Source organism: Hordeum vulgare, chromosome 3H, assembly GCF_904849725.1.
Source record: "Hordeum vulgare subsp. vulgare chromosome 3H, MorexV3_pseudomolecules_assembly, whole genome shotgun sequence".
NCBI lineage: Eukaryota > Viridiplantae > Streptophyta > Magnoliopsida > Poales > Poaceae > Hordeum > Hordeum vulgare.
In genome coordinates this window covers 403443629-403466038 of record NC_058520.1, presented here as the reverse complement: position 1 = coordinate 403466038, position 22410 = coordinate 403443629, and positions in this window count along the sequence as shown.

Here is a 22410-nt window from a genome sequence, read left to right as displayed (position 1 = left end):
TGGCACTGCTGCCTTGGTCATATCGGCGTCAAACGCATGAAGAAACTCCATACTCATGGACTTTTGGAGTCTCTTGATTATGAATCATTTGACACGTGCGAGCCGTGCCTCATGGGCAAGATGACTAAGACTTCGTTCTATGGAACAATGGAGCGACCAACCAACTTATTGGAAATAATACATATCGATGTATGCGGTCCGATGAGCGTTGAGGCTCACGGTCGCTATCATTATGTTCTCACCCTCACTGATGACTTAACAACATATGGGTATGTCTACTTAATGAAACACAAGTCTAAAACCTTTGAAAGGTTCAAAGAATTTCAGAGTGAGGTTGAGAACTTATTAATTCAGTGCCAAGTGCAAGTTCCTGTTATCTTATCTCAAATGTATCTATAATTTTTGATGGTTTCACGTTGTTATCTTGTCATCTTTGGATGTTTTATGTATCTTTTATATCTTTTTTGGGACTAACTTATTAATTTAGTGCCAAGTGCCAGTTCCTATTTTTTCTGTGTTTTTGGCTCTTTTCAGACTGATTTTGGAACTTTTTATTACTTTGTTGCTTTCAGTTCTCACTTGGCGAACAATCTATAAGGGATTCACAACCCCTTCATAGAGTTGGGAGCAAGCTTTTGTGTTTGTGCAGGATCTTGTGATACTCCTCCTCTAGATTGATACCTTGTTCTCAAACTGAGGGAAATACTTACCACTGGTGTGCTACATCACCCTTTCTGCTTCGAGGGAACACCAACGCAAGGCTCCAAGGCCACGGGGGAAATGCTTTGCATACTTGCCTAGGAAGTCCCTTAAGGCGTAGCCGCAGCAGAAGGATTCATGGTGCCGTCGACACGACTATTATTGGCGCCGTTGCAAGGGAAGCACAACTGACATCATAATGTGATCGTCTATAAGGCTCGCTTGTTGTTAAGGGTTATCGACAAGTTCAAGGAGTTGACTACGATGAGACTTTCTCACCCACAGCGATGCTGAAGTCCGTCTGAATCATGTTAGCAATTGCCACATTCAATGATTATGAGATCTAGCAAATGGATGTCAAGACGGCACTCCTTAACGGTTTCCTCAAGGAAATATTGTATATGATGCAGTCGGAAGGTTTTGTCGACCCTAAGAATGCTGACAAGGTATGCAAGCTCCATATCTCAATCTATGGGCTCGTGCAAGCATCACGGAGTTGGAACATTCGCTTTAATGAGTTGATTAAAGCGTTTGGCTTTGTGCAGACTTGCGGAGAAGCCTACATTTACAAGAAAGTGAGTGGGAGCTCTGTAGTATTTCTCATTTTATATGTGGACGACATATTCTTGTTGGGAAATGATATAGAACTTCTGGAAAGCATAATGGCCTACTTGAATAAGTGTTTTTCAATGAAGGACCTTGGAGAAGTTTCTTACATATTAGGCATCATGATCTATAGAGATAGATCGAGATGCCTCATTGGTCTTTCACAAAGCACATACCTTGACAAGATATTAAAGAAGTTCAATATGGATAAGTCTAAGAAGGGGTTCTTGCCTGTAATGCAAGGTGTGAGATTGAGAAAGACTCAATGCCCGACCACGGCGGAAGATAGAGAAAAGATGAGTACCATCCAACATGCTTCAGCCATAGGCTCTATTATGTATGCCATGTTATGTACCAGACCTGATGTGAACCTTGCCATAAGTTTGGTAGGGAGGTAGGAGTTCATCACCGAGCTAGGAGTGATTCCCAATGCGTCGTGCCCAATGAATCTCTTCTGTGACAACACTAGAGCTATTCCCATAGCCAAGGAGCCTAGGTTTCACAGCAAGGCCATGAACATCAAGCGCCGCTTCAACTCCATTCGTGATTACATTCAGGAAGGAGATATAGATATTTGTAAAGTACATATGGATCTCAATGTCGCAGATCCGTTGACTAAACCTCTTCCACGAGCGAAACATGATCAACACCAGAACTCTATAGTTGTTTGTTTCATCACAATGTCACTAGATTATTGACTCTAGTGCAAGTGGGAGACTCTTGGAAATATGCCCTAGAGGCAATAATAAAGTGGTTATTATTATATTTCCTTGTTCATGATAATTGTCTATTGTTCATACTACAATTGTATTAACCGGAAACATTAATACATGTGTGAATATATAGACCAAGTCCCTAGTAAGCCTCTAGTTGACTAGCTCGTTGACCGATAGATGGTCATGGTTTCCCGATCATGGACATTGGATGTCACTGATAACGGGATCAAATAATTAGGAGAATGATGTGATGGACAAGACCCAAACATAAGCATAGCACAATATCGTATAGTCCGTATGCTAGAGCTTTTCTAATGCCAAGTATCTTTTCCTTAGACCATGAGAATGTGCAACTCCCACATACCGTTGGAATACTTTGGGTGCATCAAACATCACAACGTAACTAGGTGATTATAAAGGTGCACTACAAGCATCTCCAAAAGTGTCTGTTGGGTTGGTACGAATCGAGACTGGGATTTGTCACTCCGTATGACGAAGAGGTATCTCTGGGCCCACTCGGTAATACATCATCCTATTGAGCTCAATGTGACTAAGGAGTTAGTCACAGGATCATGTCTTACGGAACGAGTAAAAATACTTGCCAGTAACAAGATTGAACAAGGTACGGGGATACCGACGATCGAATCTCGGGCAAGTTATATACCGACAGATAAAGGGAATTGCAAACGGGATTGATTGAATCCCCGACATCGTGGTTCTTCCGATGACATCATCATGGAACATGTGGGAGCTAACATGGATATCTAGATCCCGTTGTTGGTTATTGACCGGAGAGGTGTCTCGGTCATGTCTGCATGATTCCTGAACCCACAGGGTGTACACACATAAGGTTCGATGATGCTAGAGTTGTAATGAGAATAGTATGTGGTTACCGAAAGTTATTTAGAGTCCCAGATGAGATACCGGACGTCATGAGGAGCTCCAGAATGGTCCGGAGGTAAAGATTTATATATAGGAAGTCGAGATTTGATCACCAAAAATGTTTCGGGGTTCACCGGTATTGTACCGGGACACGAGAAGGGTTCCGGGGGTCCATCGAGAGGGGCCACCTGTCCCGAGGGACAATTGGGCCGAGACAAGGGAGGGAACCAACCTCCTAGTCGGCTGGTGCTCCACCAACTGGGGCCCAAGGCGCCTAGGGTTGGCAACCCTAGGGCATGGAGGTGGCCCACCTCCAATTTGGGAGGCAAGCTACCTCTCCTGGTCGCCGCCCCCTCTCCTTGGTATGCCGCCCACCCTAGATTGATCTAGGGTGTGGTCGGCCCCTCTCTCCCTTCCTCCTATAAATACCTAACGGTTTTGGGGCTGCAACACACAAGTTTTCTTCTCCCCTTGGCGCAGCCCTACCTCTCTCTTCCTCCTCCTCCGCGGTGTTTGGTGAAGCCCTGCCGGAGAACTACATAGCTCCACCGCACCATGCCGTCGTGCTTCCGGAGCTCTCCCTCAACTTCCCCTCTCCCCTTGCTGGTTCAACGTAGAGGAGACATCATCGAGCTGCACGTGTGTTGAACGTGGACGCTCTGCTGTTCGATTCTTTGGATCCGATCTACCGCGATCTGAATCGCTACGAGTACGACTCCATCACCCGCGTTCATAGTAACGCTTCCGCTTAGCGATCTTCAAAGGTATGAAGATGCTCTACTCCTTGCTCGTTGCTAGCATCTCCTAGATTGGCCTTGGTGATTCGTAGGAATTTTTTTAATTTCTCCCTCGATCCCCAACACCAAATACAATGGTAAATTGTATAGTTGCACTAGTTCAGCGAAGAGGTGGTGATACAAGTGTATTAATGATAGTAGATATTGATTTTGTAACCTGAATAACAAAACAGAAAGGTAGAAAGTAACAAAAGTGAGCATAAAAGGTTTTGCAATGCTTGAAATTGAGGCCTAAGGTTCGTACTTTCGATAGTGCATTCTCTCAACAATACTAACATAGTTAGATTATATAACAATACCTCAACGTGCGATGAATAATCACTCCAAAGTTCCTATCTCGCGGAGGATGTAAGACGAAATTGTTTGTAGAGTACGAAACCACCTCAAAGTTATTCTTTCAGATCAATCTTTCCAAGAGTTCGTACTAAGATAAAAAGATATCCTTTCTGATCGATCTATCAGGAGTTCGTACTAAAATAACACCATAACAAATTCAGATTCATAATACTCAATACAACACCAAGAACTTGAAGGAGCACACCAAGACTTCTACTGGAGAACATAGTATGAAAACGTGCAATCAACCCCTATGCCTAGATTATCCCATTGTCACCGTGGGAATCTACGAGTTGATGCCACAACATATATCAAGTGAATCAGTTGAATACCCCAATGTCACTACGGGTATCCGCATGCAAGACATATATAATGTGCTCTCAAACCTGAATGTTCAATCCAACAATGATCTGATCTTAAAGTGAAAGATTCAATTCATCACAACAATAGCATGGGACAAACACCATATGGTCCAACTATATTAACAAGGCCCATGATATATCAAGATCATGACATCTCAAGAACACGAGAGAGAGAGAAAGAGAGAGAGAGAGATTAAACACATATCTACTGGTACAAATCCTCAGCCCTGAGGGTGTACTACTCCCTCCTCATCATGGTGGCCGCTGGGATGATGAAGATGGCCACCCGAGATGATTTCCCTCTTCCGACAGGGTACTGGAACGTCTCCAGATTAGTTTTTTGTGGATACAGAGGCCCTGTGTTGGCGGAACTTCTCGTCTAGGGTTATTTCTCGAGGTTTCTATATTTATAAAAAAATTGGGTGTTGGTATCACGCCAAGATGGGCAGCAGTGGCCCACTAGACACCATGCCACGCGTGGGGGTAGGCGCGCCCTGGTGTCTAGTGGGCACCAGGGGGCCCCTCTGGTGGTTCTTGTTGGAAATATGCCCTAGACGCAATAATAAATTAGTTATTATTATATTTCCTTGTTCATGGTAATCGTTTATATCCATGCTATAATTGTATTGATTGGAAACTCTAATACATGTGTGGGTACATACACAACACACTGTCCCTAGTGAGCCTCTAAGTACTAGCTCGTTGATCAAAGATGGTCAAGATTTCCTGACCATAGACATGAGTTGTCATTTGATAACGGGATCACATCATTACGAGAATGATGTGATGGACAAGACCCAAACTATAAATGTAGCATATGATTGTGCCAGTTTACTGCTACTGTTTTCTGCATGTCAAAGTATCTATTCCAATGACCATGAGATCATGTAACTCCCAAACACTAGAGTAATTCTTTGTGTGTATCAAATGTCACAACATAACTGGGTGATTATAAAGGTGCTCTACAGGTATCTCTGAGGGTGTCTATTGGGTTGGCATTGATCGAGACTGGGATTTGTCACTCCTTATGACGAAGAGGTATCTCTAGGGCCCATCTCGGTAATACAACATCACGATGAACTTGCAAGAAATGTGAGTAAGGAGTTACTCACGGGATCTTGTATCACGGAAAGAGTAAAGAGACTTGCCGGTAACGAGATTGAACTAGGTATGGAGATACCAACGATCGAATCTCACGCAAGTAACATACGAAAGGACAAAGGGAACAACAAACGGGATTGATTGAATCCTTGACATCATGGTTCGACCGATAAATATCTTTATAGAATATGTAGAAACCAATATGGGCATCGAGGTCCCGCTATTGGTTATTGGCCATAGAGGTGTATCGGTCATGTCTACATAGTTCTCAAACCCGCAGGGTCTGCACACTTAAGGTTCAGTGATGTTTCAGTATAGTTGAGTTATGTATGTTAGCGACTGAAGGTTGTTCAGAGTCTCGGATGAGATCTCAGATGTCACGAGGAGATACGGATTGGTTTGGAGGTAAAGATTGATATGTGGGGAGTTCCATGTTGGTCACCAGAAAAAGCTCGAGCATCACCGGTAGCATACTAGGGGTGCCGGAAGGGGGCACTAGCCCCAGAGGGGCCACATGGGCAGAGAAGGATGCGCACCAGCCCTTGGTGGACTCAGCGCACCTCCAACCTAAAGCCCATGCGGCTTGGGCTGGTGGAGGGCCGACCCTAAGGGGTGGCACTACCCTAACTTAGGGGCCAAGCCACCCCTAGGGCAGCTGCCCTCCCTCCACTTGGTCGCCCCCTTAAGGTTTCCCCCTAGGGCGCAACCCCTCTCCCCTTCCCCCAATATATATACATGGGGAGAAAGGGCTGCAACCAACAAATGCCACATCGCAACCCTGTCTCTCCCATAGATCTGTTTTCTCCATTAAGATCGGTTCTGGTTTTACTTGGCGAAGCCGTGTCGGAACAGCCCCACCAACATTACCACCATGTCATTGTGCTAATGGATAACTCATCTACTTCTCCCCCATCTCTCTTGCTGGATCAAGGATGTGGATATTTTCATCGAGCTGTACGTGTGCTGAACGCGGAGGTGCCATCCGTTCGGCACTAGATCGTGACGGATCGTGATGGGATCGCAGGAAGGATCGTGATGAAATCGCGGGATAGATCATGATTGGATCCGAAGACGTTCGACTATATAATCCACGTTATATACGCTTCCACTTAGCGATCTACAAGGTTATGTAGATGCACTCCCCCCTCCCGTAGATGTTAGTCTCCATAGATTGATCTTGGTGAGCGTAGGAATTTCTTTGATTACATGCGACGTTCCCCAACAGTGGCATTATGAGCTAGGTCTATGCGCAGATGGCATCTTGAGTAGAACAAAAAGGAGTTTGTGGGCGTTGATATTTAGATTGCTTCCCTCCTTTATCTTTTCTTGATTCCACGGTATTGTTGGATGAAGCGTCCCAGAGAAACTTTACTCATCCACGTATGAGAGACCGATTCCATCGAGTGACATTCAATTGTTGCATAAGGATGGATGGCGGGTGTCTGTCTCTCCTACTCTAGTTCAATCGGATTCGAAAAAAGGCGGTCCTTGTAGAAGGTTAAATAACAACTTGCATATTGATAACCCACCAGTATATGGGATCGCAACAGTTTTCGAGGGTAGAGTATTCAACCCAAATTTATTGATTTGACACAAGGGGAAGCCAAAGAATATTCTCAAGTATTAGCAGTTGAGTTGTCAATTCAACCACACCTGAAAGATTTTGTATCTGCAGCAAAGTATCAGTAGCAGAGTAGTGTGATAGCAGCAGTAGCAACAGTAACCAGTAGCAGCTAAGTAATGTAGCAAGGACCAGTAGTAAAAGACTCGTAGGCATTGGATCGGTGATGGATGATTATGCCGGATGCTATTCATCATGCAACAGTTATAACACGGAGAGATATGTAACTAGCTCCAGTTCGTCAATGTAATGTAGGCATGTATTCCGTATGTAGTCATACGTGCTTTGGGAAAAGAACTTGCATGACATCTATTGTCCATCCCTCCCGTGGCAGCGGGGTTCTAATGGAAACTACGGGATATTAAGGTTCTCCTTTTAATAAAGAACCATACCAACACATTAACACTTGGTGAATACATGAACTCCTCATACTATGGTCATCTCCGGGAGTGGTTCCGGCTATTGTCACTCCGGGGTTGCCGTGTCATAACACATAGTAGGTGACTACAACTTGCAAGATAGGATCAAGAACACACATATATTGACGACAACATAATAGGTTCAGATCTGAAATCATGACACTCGGGCCCTAGTGACAAGCATTAAGCATGGCAAAGTAGTAGCAACATCAATCTCAGAACATAGTGGATACTAGGGACCAATCCCCGTCAAAACTAACTCAATTACATGATAGATCTCATCCAACCCATCACCGTCCAGCAAGCCTATGATGAGATTACTCATGAACGGTGAAGAGCATCATGGAATTGGCGATGAAGGAAGGTTGGTGATGACGATAGAGACGATCTCCCCTCTCCGGAGCCCAGAATGGACTCCAGATGTGCCCTCGAGAGGAAGAACAGGAGCTGGCGACGCCTCCGTGTCGTAAAACGCGATGAACTCTTCTCGTTTTTTTTTCGGGCGAGACGGACAAAATAGAGCTGAGATTGGATGCGGTGGAGCGTTGTGGGCCCCACAAGCCTGCCAGGCGCGGCCAGGGGGCCCGCGCCTGGTGGGCTTGTGGGCTCCACGCTCCACTTCCTCCGCTGATTCTTGCGCTAGTATTTTTTATATATTCCACAAAAATTCTCCGTAAATTTTCAGGTCATTCCGAGAACTTTTATTTCTGCGCAAAAACAACACCATGGCAATTCTGCTGAAAATAGTGTTAGTCCGGGTTAGTTCCATTCAAATCATTCAAATTAGAGTCCAAAAAAGGGCAAAAGAGTTCGGAAAAGTAGATACGATGGAGACGTATCAACTCCCCCAAGCTTAAAGCCTTACTTGTCCTCAAGCAATTCAGTTGACAAACTGAGAGAGACAAAAGAAAACTTTTACAAACTCTTTTTGATCTTGTTGTTGCAACTATGTCTAAGTCATAACCAGAATTTCAGCAAGATCACAAGCTAACCAAATAAGCAAATGACATCTAGGTCTCACGGTAAACTCATATCAATGGCATAATCAACTAGCGAGCAAATAATAATAAGTCTCAAACGTCAACACTTCAATCAAGACAATCATGAAGCAGTACGAACAGATGGTATCTCGCTAGCTCTTTCTGAGACCGCAAAACATAAATGCAGAGCACCTTCAAAGACCAAGGGTTGACTAAACATTGTAATTCATGGCAAAGAAGATCCAGTCACAGTCATACTCAATACAGTTAGAAGCAAAGCATAAAAATGACAGAGGTGCTCTCTAATTGGTGCTTTTATAAGAAGAGGATGACTCAACAGGAACATAAATAGACAGGCCCTTCGCAGAGGGAAGCATTGATTTGCAGAGGTGCCAGAGCTCAAGCTTTGAAAACAGAGATAATAATTTTGGGTGGCATGCTTTCATTGTCAACGGAATGACCAAGAGTTCTCACCATCTTCCACGCTACACATGCTATAGGCGGTTCCCAAACAGAAAAGTAAAGTTTTGACTCCTCCACCACCGATCAATCACACTCCACGACTAGCTGAATCCTCGGGTGCCGTCCATACCAACATCAATCCAGGGGGAGTTTTGTTTGCAATTATCTTTTCGATTTGATCATGGAACTGGGAATTCCAATTACCGGCCCCTTTCTCGTGAATGATAGTGAATAAACACATATCGAGGATAACACGCCTAGCATGGAAGATACCAATAGGCCCCTGTCACCACATGAGCGGTTCGGGCATGCAAAACAGATTATTTCTTGAAGGTTTAGAGAGTGGCACATGTGAATTTACTTGGAACGGCAGGTAGATACCGCATATAGGTAGGTATGGTGGACTCATATGGAACAACTTTGGGTTTATGGAAGTGGATGCACAAGCAGTATTCCCGCTTAGTACATGTGAAGGCTAGCAAAAGACTGGGAAGCGACCAACTAGAGAGCGACAACAGTCATCAAAATGCATTGAGATTAACCAACAATGAGTGCAAGCATGAGTAGGACATAAATCACCATGAACATGAATATCATAGAGGCTATGTTGATTTTGTTTCAACTACATGCGTGAACATGTGCCAAGTCAAGCCACTTGAAACATTCAAAGGAGGATACCATCCTATCATACTACATCATAGTCATCTCAAAATTCATGTTGGCGACCAAGACAAACCATTATAAGCTCCTAGCTAAATAAGCATGGCATCAGAAACTATGATCTCTAAGTTGTCATTGCAAACATGTTTCTCTCACAACAAAGCTGAATCAGGAACGATGAGCTAGTGATACTTACAAAAACAAAATAGATCAAGTTCATACCAGCTTTTCCACGCTCAGTCACTTCATCTTATATCATCATTATTGCCTTTCACTTGCATGACCGAACGATCTGAACAATAATAAGAGTGCTCGTGCATTGGACTAAGCTGGAATCTACACGCAAACACAAAGGAGAAGACAAAGTAATATGGCTCTTTAACAGATAAACAGATATGCATGTGAGAGCCACTAAACATTGTAACCATGGTCTTCTACCTTGACCCAAAGAAAAAGAAAACTATTTACACGGGAAAGCTCCCAACAAGCAAAAGAAGAACAAGAAAATCTTTTTGGGTTTTCTCATACTAGACAAACACACAAAAACAAAACGAGAAAAAGAAAATAAACTAGCATGGATGATACAGTGGCAAAGTGTGAACACTGATACGTCTCCGTCGTATCTACTTTTCCGAACTCTTTTGCCCTTGTTTTGGACTCTAATTTTCATGATTTGAATGGAACTAACCCGGACTGACGCTGTTTTCAGCAGAATTGCCATGGTCTTGTTTTTGTGCAGAAATAAAAGTTCTCGGAATGTCCTCACAATTTACGGAGATTTTTTCTGGAATAAAAGAAAAATACCTGCACAAAGATCCACCGGAGGGGGCGTGCCAGTGGGCCACAAGCCCACAGGCCACGGCCACCCCCTGGTCACGCCGTGAGGGCTTGTGGGGCCCACGTGGCACCACCTCCCCCAAACTCAGCTCTATTTATTTCGTCTCGCCCGGAAAAAAATCACAGAGAAGGTTTCATCGCGTTTTACGATACGGAGGCGCGGCCACATCCTGTTCTTCATGTGGATGGCAGATCTGGAGTCCGTTCCGGGCTCCGAAGAGGGGAAATCGTCGCCATCATCATCATCAACCTTCCTCCATCGACAATTCCATGATGCTCTTCATCGTTCGTGAGTAATCTCATCGTAGGCTTGCTATACGGTGATGAGTTGGACGAGATCTATCATGTAATCGAGTTAGTTCTTGACGGGGATTGATCCCTAGTATCCACTATGTTCTAGATTGATGTTGCTACTACTTGGCTATGCTTAATGCTTGTCACTAGGGCCCGAGTGCCATGATTTCAGATCTGAACCTATTATGTTGTCGCCAATATGTGTTTGTTTTAGATCCTATCTTGCAAGTTGTACTCACCTACTATGTGTTATGACCCGGCAACCCCGGAGTGACAATAGTCGGAACCACTCCTGGAGATGACCATAGTATGAGGAGTTCATGTATTCACCGCGTGTTAATGCGTTGGTCCGGTTCTTTATTAAAAGGAGAACCTTAATATCCCGTAGTTTCCATTAGGACCCCGCTGCCACGGGAGGGATGGACAATAGATGTCATGCAAGTTCTTTTCCCTAAGCACGTATGACTACATACAGAATACATGCCTACATTAGATTGACGAACGGGGGCTAGTTACTTATTCTCTGTGTTATAGCTGTTACATGATGAATCATATCCGTAATACTCATCCATCACCGATCCACTGCCTACGAGTCTTTTACTACTCGTCCTTGCTACGTTACTTTGTCTAGGCTTGTCCCTTGATACAAAAGGGATTGAGCCAGTTTGGTGCTACTATTGTTACTGCTGTCACTTTGCTGCTATTGTTGCTACTTCTGTTCCTTTGCTCCTACTGCTACTGATGTTCCTTGCTACTCCGCTGTTACTTGTTGCAAGATCTTTTCCGACACTGTTGTCGGGGAAGAATAGTTACTCGCCTACGTGCAACCTACTGGCGCCATTGATACAACAGTTAGGAATAGTCTGCCGTCAACAGATTGTTTCTGGCAAGGTTGTTATCATACTACTTTGCTACTGATACTTTTCTTGTAGACACTAATCTTTCAGGTGTGCTTGCATCTAACAAACTCAGCTTCTAATACTTGAGAATATTCTTTCGCTTCTGCTTTGGCGAACCAACAAATTTGGGTTGAATACTCTACCCTCGAAAACTATTCCGATCCCCTATACTTGTGGGTTATCAAACACCGACAAACAAAGTGAAAGCATAAGCAAGAATGTAAAGTCGGTGAGAAACACGTACTCCCCCAAGCTTAGGCTTTTGTCCTAAGTTGGTCTACTCCCGAGGATGGTCCGGGCGATATCCAAAATCATAATGGGGGTTATACGGGAGCGCTGCAGCCACTGCCTGAATAGCTGCATCATGGAGAAGAGCAGCCTTTGCCTCCCTCTGATACTCCTCTGGTTATGTAATATCTCCGTTTTACCTAAAAGTCAAAGAAGTCAGGAGCAGGAAGGGTAATATGGAAAACATGATGTCGGTTAAATATCAAACGGTATAGGAGGGATTCATCATCCCTCTCAAGGAACTGATAGCGTATCAAAGCGGTGCGATCAAGGAAAGCTGAATGGAGCGGGGGATCTCCTTCCCGGATGGGTACTCCAAGAAAATTTGCTATGCGAGTGGCATAGATCCCGCCAAAGAAGTCTCCTTCATTAGCATTATTATTCAGCCTTTGCTATTAAAGCTCCCATGTTGAAACTTCTATCACTCGTTACTGCGCTCTTAAGGATACTAAGGTCGGGTGCGCAGAGGTGACAATGCTCAATCTTGCCGTTAATGCATCTACCTATGAAGAGGGCAAAGTAATGCAAGGCAGGAAAATGAATGGTCCCCATGGTAGCCTCTGTAATGTCTCTAGTTTCTCCAACAGTTATACCAGATGAAAAAAAATCTCTAACCGAAGATTTAGGAGGATCATTGAGACTACCCCAAATAGGTATCTTGCAAATTCTATTGAAATCCTCTAAATCCATGGTATACGATTTGTCATAGAGATCAAACAGTACAGATGTATCACGGCCAACTGAAAAGTTGAATCTACGAACAAAAGAGGCAGTGAGAGCAATATACTGTTCACATTTATCGGAGATGAATTCCTCGAGTCCAACGTTTTGAACAAGTGTATCAAACTCGTCTTTGAAACCTGCCTCAATCATGAATTCATCAGAAGGCCATTAACACGGTTGTACTTGTGCGTTCCTCGGTTGGTACGGATCGGGCTCCCGAATCGCAAGACGGGGACCTCTCTTGCTTGAGGAACCACCATGATAGTTTCTCCTGAACATCTTCCTTTTCTGAAATTTTCATTGACCCAAAGGAAAAGTGAACAAGGCTCAACTAAACTCGTAGAAACTACTACGACAAGTGCCTAGAAGCCATATTACGCATCAAAACTACTTGGGACCAGCTAAAATTAGCATGCAAAGCTCAAGAACATGGTTACCAAGGTAGCAAAAATACGCGATGTATAAGGCACTAGAGCAAAAACTAATTAGATCAATGGAGGAGTCACTTACCAAGGAGTAATTTCCCCCAAAACAGTTTGGTAAATGGGGCCTTGCACAAGGAGATCAAAAATCCCAGCAAGAAGAGCAAGAACATGGGTTTGATCTGTGAAACGATTTTTTCTCGAGGTAGGACAAGCAGATGGGAGCTAGAATAAGTGGAGGGGTGCACGTGGGTCCCACAAGCCTGGTAGGCGCGGCCAGGGGGGTGCCAGCGCCTCCAGGGCTTGTGGCCCACTGGTGCAGCCCCCTCACTAGCTCTCCGTCTCAGTATTTTTCAAAAATTCCAGAAAAAATCATACTTGATTTTCACGGCATTCGGAGAACTTTTACTTTTGGGGTACTTTTCTACGGGACGCTCAAAGCAGAAAACAGGAGACACTAAAGCTAAATCTATCATTTTTCTTCTAAGAAACCGAAGGTGAAAGCTTGGAACAGAGGTTTATGACTCCTCGATTCATCCATCTCATGGTCATCGTAAGAAATCCGTCAATGAGGTTGATCAAGTCTCCTTGACAAACTATTTCAAATCGCAAAAAGAAACGGAGAATTTTTGAATAGTCACTAGGTTACCTCAATGGGGATGTGCATCTCCCCAACAACCAAATCATACTTCATCTTAACAGTAGATATAGGGCATTCAAAGCTCCCAATAAAAATCGATGAAGTTTTTTCGATAGCATTGATGCAATGTACTCGATATTGTTTCCTCGGAAAGTGCACCGTATGCTCATTACCATTGACATGGAAAGTGACATTTCCTTTGTTGCAATCTATAACAGCCCCTGCAATGTTTAAAAAGGGTCTTCCAAGGATGACCGCCATGGCATCATCCTCAGGAATATCCAGAATAACAAAGTCTGTTAAGATAATGACGTTAGCAACCACCACAGGCACATCCTCGCAAATGCCGATAGGAAAAGCAGTTGATTTGTCGGCCATTTGTAGAGAGATTTCAGTGGGTGTCAACTTATCCAGTTCAAGCCTACGATAAAGAGAGAGAGGCATAACACTAACACCGGCTCCAAGGTCGCATAAAGCAGTTCTAACGTAGTTGCCTTTAATGGAGCAAGGTATAGTGGGCACTCCAGGATCACCTAGCTTCTTAGGAGTTCCACCCTTGAAGGTATAGTTAGCAAGCATGGTGGAAAGGTCAACCTCAGGTATCCTCCTCTTATTAGTCACAATATCCTTCATGTACTTAGCATACGGAGACATCTTGAGCATATCTGTCAAACACATTTGCGGAAAGACAGGTCTAATCATTTCAACAAAGAGCTCAAAATCTTCATCATCCTTTTTCTTGGATGGTTTGGGAGGAAAGGGCATGGGTTTCTGAACCCATGGTTCCCTTTCTTTACCATGCTTCCTAGCAGTGAAGTCATTCTTATCATATCTCCTAGCCTTAGGCTTTGGGTTATCAAGATCAACAGGTTCAATCTCCACATCCTTATCATTGCTAGGTTGAGCATTATCATTAACATCACTATTGATATTATCATCAGGCTCATGTTCATCACCAGATTGCGCTTCATCATCAGAGACAGATACATCGTTTGGACTCTCAGGTGTAGCAACAACAGGGTTGCTAGCGTGCAGATCCCTATCATCTTTCTTCTTCTTCCTAGGATGACTAGGTGCGTCAGTGCTAACTCCTTGAGAACCTTGTTCAATTCTCTTAGGTGACCCTCACGATACAAAGGTTCGTGGGTGTTTCTACCGCCTCTAGTGGCGACTCTAACAGAATTGTCATTCAGCTCATTGAGCAAGTCATTCTGAGCCTTAAGTACTTGTTCTACTTGAGTAGTAACCATATAGGCATGTTTACTCAACAGCTTAAGATCATTGACGTTTCTGTCCACACAAGTACTTAAATGACTAAGCATACGAGCATTCTGTTCCAATTGTCTGCTAACATAATCATTGAAACTTTGTTGTTTGGCAACAAAGTTATCAAATTCATCCAGGCATAAGCTAGCAGGTTTACAAAAGGAATATTACTCTCATTGAATCTACGAAGACAATTTACTTCTACTACCTGTATCGGGTTATCAAGACCATGGATCTCTTCGATAGGTGGTAGATTTTTGACATCTTCAGATTTAGTGCCTTTCTCTTTTATAGATTTCTTAGCTTCTTGCATATCTTCAGGACTGAGGAATAGAATACCTCTTTTCTTAGGAGTTGGCTTCGGAGGTGGTTCGGGAATAGTCCAAGCATTCTCATTGCACAATATATTATTCAGTAGGATCTCAGCTTGTTCTACGGTTCGTTCCCTAAAAACACAACCGACACAACTATCCAGGTGGTCTCTAGAAGCATCAGTAAGTCAATTATAGAAGATATCAAGTATTTCATTCTTCTCAAGAGGGTGATCGGGCAAAGCATTCAGTAGCAGGACGAGCCTCCCCCAAGCTTGTGGGAGACTCTCTTCTTCAACTTGCACAAAGTTGTATATTTCCTGCAAGGCAGCTTGCTTCTTATGGGCAGGGAAATATTTTTCAGAGAAGTAGTAGACCATTTCCTGGGGGCTACGCACACAACCAGGAGCAAGAGAAGTGAACCAGGTCTTAGCATCATCCTTTAGCGAGAAAGGAAACAACTTGAGGATATAGTAGTGGCGGATCTTTTCCTCACTCGTGAATAGGGTGGCTATATCGGGCAATTTGGTAAGATGTGCTACAACCGTTTCAGACTCATAACCGTGAAAAGGATCAGATTCGACCATAGTGATTAACTCAGGGTCGATAGAGAATTCATAATCCTTATCGGTCACAAAGATAGGCGAAGTAGCAAAATTCGGGTCGTATTTCATCCTAGCGTTCAGAGATTTTTCTTTCCACTTGCGCAGTAAATTCTCAACATCATAGCTATCCTTACACGCAAGAAAATCCTCAGCTATCTCTCCCTCCATAACATAACACTCAGGCATATCAGGCAATTCATATCTAGGAGAGCTAGTTCTAGCAGGCAAAATAGCAGGTTCTACTTCAATAGTATCAGCAGTTTCAGAAGTATCATCACATCTAGCAGCAACTCTAGCAATTTGTGCATCAAGGAATGCACCAAGTGGCAAAGCAGTATCAAGCATAGCATCATCAGGCAAAGCAGTATCAAGCATAGCATCATCAGTCAAAGCAGTATCAAGCATAGCATCATCAGGCAAAGCAGTATCAAGCATAACAGGAGATGGTGTCGCAAACTTACTCATAACTAAAGGTGAATCAAGTGCAGAGCTATATGGTAGTTCCTTACGTGTCCTCATAGTTGAGGGCAAGACTTTAGTTCTTGGATCTTTCGGATTCCTCATAGTGATCAGCAGACGTGAATCCCAAGTGACTCAGAGAATATAGTTGTGCCTCCCCAGCAACGGCGCCAGAAAAAGGCACGTTGACGGGAGACTATTCTTGACTTTGGCTTCCCCAGCAAAAGCGCCAGAAAAATGTCTTGATGACCCACAAGTATAGGGGCTCGCAACAGTTTTCGAGGGTAGAGTATTCAACCCAAATTTATTGATTCGACACAAGGGGAAGCCAAAGAATATTCTCAATTATTAGTAGTTGAGTTGTCAATTCAACCAAACCTGAAAGATTTAGTATCTGCAGCAAAGTATCGGTAGCAGAGTAGTGTGATAGCAGCAGTAGCAACAGTAACCAGTAGCAGCAAAGTAACAACAGTAGCAACAAAGTAACGTAGCAAGGACCAGTAGTAAAAGACTCGTAGGCATTGGATCGGTGATGGATGATTATGGCAGATGCTATTCATCATGCAACAATTATAACACGAAGAGATATGTAACTAGCTCCAGTTCGTCAATGTAATGTAGGCATGTATTCCGTATGTAGTCATACGTGCTTAGGGAAAAGAACTTGCATGACATCTATTGTCCATCCCTCCCGTGGCAGCGGGGTCCTAATGGAAACTACGGGATATTAAGGTTCTCCTTTTAATAAAGAACCGGACCAACGCATTAACACTTGGTGAATAGATGAACTCCTCATGTATGGTCATTTCCGGGAGTGGTTTCGGCTATTGTCACTCCGGGGTTGCCGGTCATAAAACATAGTAGGTGACTACAACTTGCAAGATAGGATCAAGAACACACATATATTGACGACAACATAATAGGTTCAGATCTGAAATCATGACACTCGGGCCCTAGTGACAAGCATTAAGCATGGCAAGGTAGTAGCAACATCAATCTCATAACATAGTGGATACTAGGGATCAATCCCCGTCAAAACTAACTCGATTACATGATAGATCTCATCCAACCCATCACCGTCCAGCAAGCCTATGATGAGATTAATCACGAACGGTGAAGAGCATCATGGAATTGGCGATGAAGGAATGTTGGTGATGACGATGGCGATGATCTCCCCTCTCCGGAGCCCGGAACGGACTCCAGATCTGCGTCGAGAGGAAGAACAGGAGGTGGCGGCGCCTCCGTATCGTAAAACGCGATGAACTCTTCTCCTTCATTTTTTCCGGGCGAGACGGACTAAGTAGAGCTGAGATTGGAGGCGGTGGAGCGTTGTGGGCCCCACAAGCCTGCCAGGCGCGGCCAGGGGGGGCCCGCGCCTGGTGGGCTTGTGGGCTCCACGCTCCACTTCCTCCGCTGATTCTTGCGCTAGTATTTTTTATATATTCCACAAAAATTCTCCGTAAATTTTTAGGTCATTCCGAGAACTTTTATTTCTGCACAAAAACAACACCATGGCAATTCTGCTGAAAACAGCTTTAGTGAGGGTTAGTTCCATTCAAATTATGCAAATTAGAGTCCAAAACAAGGGCAAAAGAGTTCGGAAAAGTAGATACGACAGAGACGTATCACATATCACCCTTTTGGTTTTTGCATAGGTAAGAAGCGTTCTTACTAGATACCCATAGCATCCACGTAAAATTTGCAACAACAAATTAGAGGACGTCCAACTGGTTTTTGCACGGTATGCATGTGATGTGATATGGCCAACGACATGATGTGATATATTTGATGTATGAGATGATCATGTTGTAATAGTTAATATCGACTTGCATGTCAATGCTATGGCAACCAGCATGAGCCATAGGGTTTTCTTTAATTATTGTATGACCTACTATCAATCATTAAGCGCTATGTAATGCTTTATTTTATCACAAAACGGTAGCAATAGTGGTAGAATCATGGTTGGCACGACAACCTTGATGGCAACACAATGATGGAGATCATGGTGATGGAGATCGTGGTGTAGTGTCGGTGACGATGGAGATCATGTTGGTGCTTTGAATATGGAGATCAGCAAGCACAAGTTCATGGCCATATCATGTCACTTATGATTTGCATGTGATGTTAATCCTTTTTATGCACCTTATTTTTCTTAGGACGACAGTAGCAGCATAAGGTTAACCCTCACTAAAATTTCAAGATCACATTGTGTTCTCCCCAAGTGTGCACTGTTGCTACATTTCGTCATTTCGAGACACCACGTGATGATGAAGTGTGATAGACTCTAACGTTCACATACAACGGGTGCAAGACAGTTTTGCACACGTGGCACACTCGTGTTAAACTTGACGAGCCTAGCATGTACACACATGGCCTCAGAACACAAGAGACCGAAAGGTCAAACATGAGTCATATAGTTGATATGATCAACATGGAAATGTTCACCATTGAAGCCGCCTCATGTCACGTGATGATCGGGCACGGGTTCGTCGATTTGGATCATGTACCATTCGAATGACCAGAGGGATGTCAATTTGAGTGGGAGTTCTTAAGTAATATGATTAATGGAACTCATTATCATGAACATAATCAAAATATCTTTGCAAAATGTGTTGTAGATGATTAGCTTGCATTGTACCTCCCCTGTATTTTGATATGTTCCTAGAGAAAACTAGGTTGAAAGGTGATAGTAGCAATTATGAGGATTGGGTCCATAAACTGAAGATTGTCCTCATTGCTGCGCAGAAGGCTTATGTTCTTAATGCACCGCTCTGTGAGCTACCCCAAGCATCGTATATAGATGTTGCGAACATCTGACATACAAGTTTTGATGACTACTTGATAGTTTAGTGTGTGATGCGCTATGACTTAGAATTGAGGCGCTCAAGACATTTTGAACGTCGCGGAACATATGAGATGTTCTAAGACCTGAAATTGGGATTTCAGACTCTTTCCCATGTTGAGAGGTATGAGACCTCCGAGAAGATTCTTTGCCCGCAAAATAAAGGAGAAGAGATGAATCGTTGAGCATGTGCTCAGATTGTCTGGGTGCTACAGTTACTTGAATCGAGTGGGAGTTGATCTTCCACATAAGATAGTGATTGACATAGTTCTCCAAATTCACTGCCACTCAGCTACTGAGCTTCGTGATGAACAATAGCATACCAGGGATGAAGAAGATGATCCTTGAGCTATTTGCAATGTTTGACACCACGAACGTAGAAATAATGGAGGAGCATCAAGTGTTGATGGTTAGTAAAACAATTAGTTTCAAAAAGGGCGAGTGAAAGAAGGGATCTTCGAGTATGACAAGTTAGTTTTCACTCCAATGAAGAAAACCAAGGTTGAACCCAAACCCGAGACTATGTGCTTCTATGATGAGGGGAATGATCACTGAGGCTGAATTACCCTAAACACTTGGTAGTTAAGAAGGCTGGCATTGCCAACAGAAGTATATTAGATATATGTGTTATTGATGTGTACTTTACTAGTACTTCTAGTAGCACATCGGTATCAGATACCGGTTCAGTTGCTAAATGTTAGTAACTCAAAATAAAAAGCTACGGAATAAATAAAGACTAGCTAAAGGCGAGGTGATGATGTGTGTTGGAAGTGCTTCCAAGGTTGATGTGATCACCATCGCACGTTCCCTCTACTTTCAAGATTAGTGTGGAATATAAATATCGTTTGGTGTTTGCGTTGAGCATGAACATGATTGGATCGTATTTATTGCAATACGATTACTCATTTAAGTCAGAGAAAAATGGTTACTCTATTTACTTGAATAATACCTTCAATGGTCATGCACCTAATATGAATGGTTTATTGAAACTCGATCGTAGTGATACACATGTTCATAATATTGATGCCAAAAGGATTCAAAGTAGTAATGATAGTACCACTTGTGGCACTGCCACTTGAGTCATATTTGTATAAAATGCATGAAGAAGCTCCATGCTTATGGATCTTTGGACTCACTCGTTTTTGAAACGTTTGAGACATGTGAACCATGCCTATTGGTGTAAATGCATGAAGAAACTCCATGCAAATGGATCTTTTGGACTTACTTGAGACATGCAAATCATGCCACATAGGAAAGTTGACTCAAAGCCTCGTTTTCCACTGAGATGGAATGAGCAAGTGACTTATTGGAAAAAATAAATTTTGACATATGCAGTCCACTGAGTGCTAAGATACCCAGTGGATATTGTTATGTTCTTACTTCACTGATGATTTGAGTAGATACTGATGTATTTACTTGATGAATCACGAGTCTGAAGTGTTGAAAAGTTTAAGAAATTTCAGAGTGAAGTTGAAAATCTTCGTGACAAGAGGATGATATGTCTGCGATGTGATCATAGAGATGAATATGTGACTTGCGAGTTTGGTAGACAATGTGGAAATTGTTTCACAACTCATGCCCCCTGGAACACCATAGTGTGATGGTGTGTCCGAACGTCGTACCCGTGCCCTATAGGATATGGTGCATGCTATGATGTCTCTTATCGAATTGCCACTATTGTTTTGGGGTTATGCATTAGAGACAACCACATTCACTTTATATAGGGCACCATTTATTTCCGTTGAGATGACACCATGTGAACTATGGTTTAGAGAAACTAAGCTGTCATTTCTTAAAGTTTGGGGATGCAATGCTTATATCAAAAGGCTTCAGCCTGATAAGCTCGAACCCAAAGTGGATAATTGCATCTTCATACAATACCTAAATGAATATGTTGGGTATAGCTCCTATCTCAGATCCGAAAGCAAAATGTTTGTTGATGAAAATGGGTCCTTTCTTGAGAAAGAGTTTCTCTCGAAAGAATCGAGTGGGAGGATTGTGGAACTTGATGAGGTTTTTGAACCATCACTTCAACTAGAGAATAGAAGGGCGCAAGAAATTGTTCCTATGGCGCCTACACCAGTAGAAGTGGAAGCTGATGATGGTGATCATGAAGCTTCAGATCAAGTTACTACCAAACCTCGTAGGTCGACAAGGACATGTACTGCTCCAGAGTGGTACGGTAATCCTGTCTTGGAGGTCATGTTGCTGGACAAGAATGAACCTACAAGCTATGGAGAAGCGATGGTGTGCTCGGATTCCGACAAATGGTTGGAGGCCATGAAATCCAAGATAGGATCCATGTATGAAAACAAAGTGTGGACTTTGGAAGGACTACTTGATGGTCGTAAGACTATTATGTGCAGATGGATCTTTAAAAGGAAGACACACAATGATGGAAAATGTCACCATTTAAAAACCTCGACTCATCGCAAAGAAGTTTCCGATAAGTTCTAGGAGTTGACTACTATGAGACTTTCTCACTCGTAGCGATGCTAAAGTCTGTTGGAATTATGTTAGCAGTTGCTGCATTTTTTGATTATGAAATCTTGCAAATGGATGTCAAAATATTGTTTCCTCGATGGTTTCCTTGAGGTAAGGTTGCATGTGATACAACGAGAAGGTTTCGTCATTCCTAAGGATGCTAACAAGTATGCAAGCTCCATTGATCCTTCTATGGACTTTAGCAAGCATCTCGGAGTTGGAATATACGCTTTGATGAGATTATCAAAGCTTTCGGTTTATACAAAGTTTGTGAGAAACTTGTATTTTTAAGAAAGTGAGTGGGAGCGCTATAGAATTTCTGATAAGTATATGTAGTTGACATATTGTTGATCGGAAATGATGTAGGATTTTTGTAAAGCATATAGGGTTGTTTGAAAGGAGTTTTCAAATGATAACCAGGATTAAGCTACTTGAACACTAAGTGTTAAGATCTATAGAAATAGATCAAGACGCTTGATAAAACATTCAATGAATAACATACCTGGACAAGTTTTTGAAGGAGTTCAAATAGATCGGTCAAAGAAAGAGTTCTTCACTGTGTTGTAAGGTGTGAATTTGAGTAAGACTCAAAGCTCGACCATGGAATAAGAAAGAGAAAGGACGAAGGTCGTCCCCTATGCCATTAGCTGTAGACTATGTAGTATGCCATGATGTGTACCGCACCTAATGTGTGCCTTG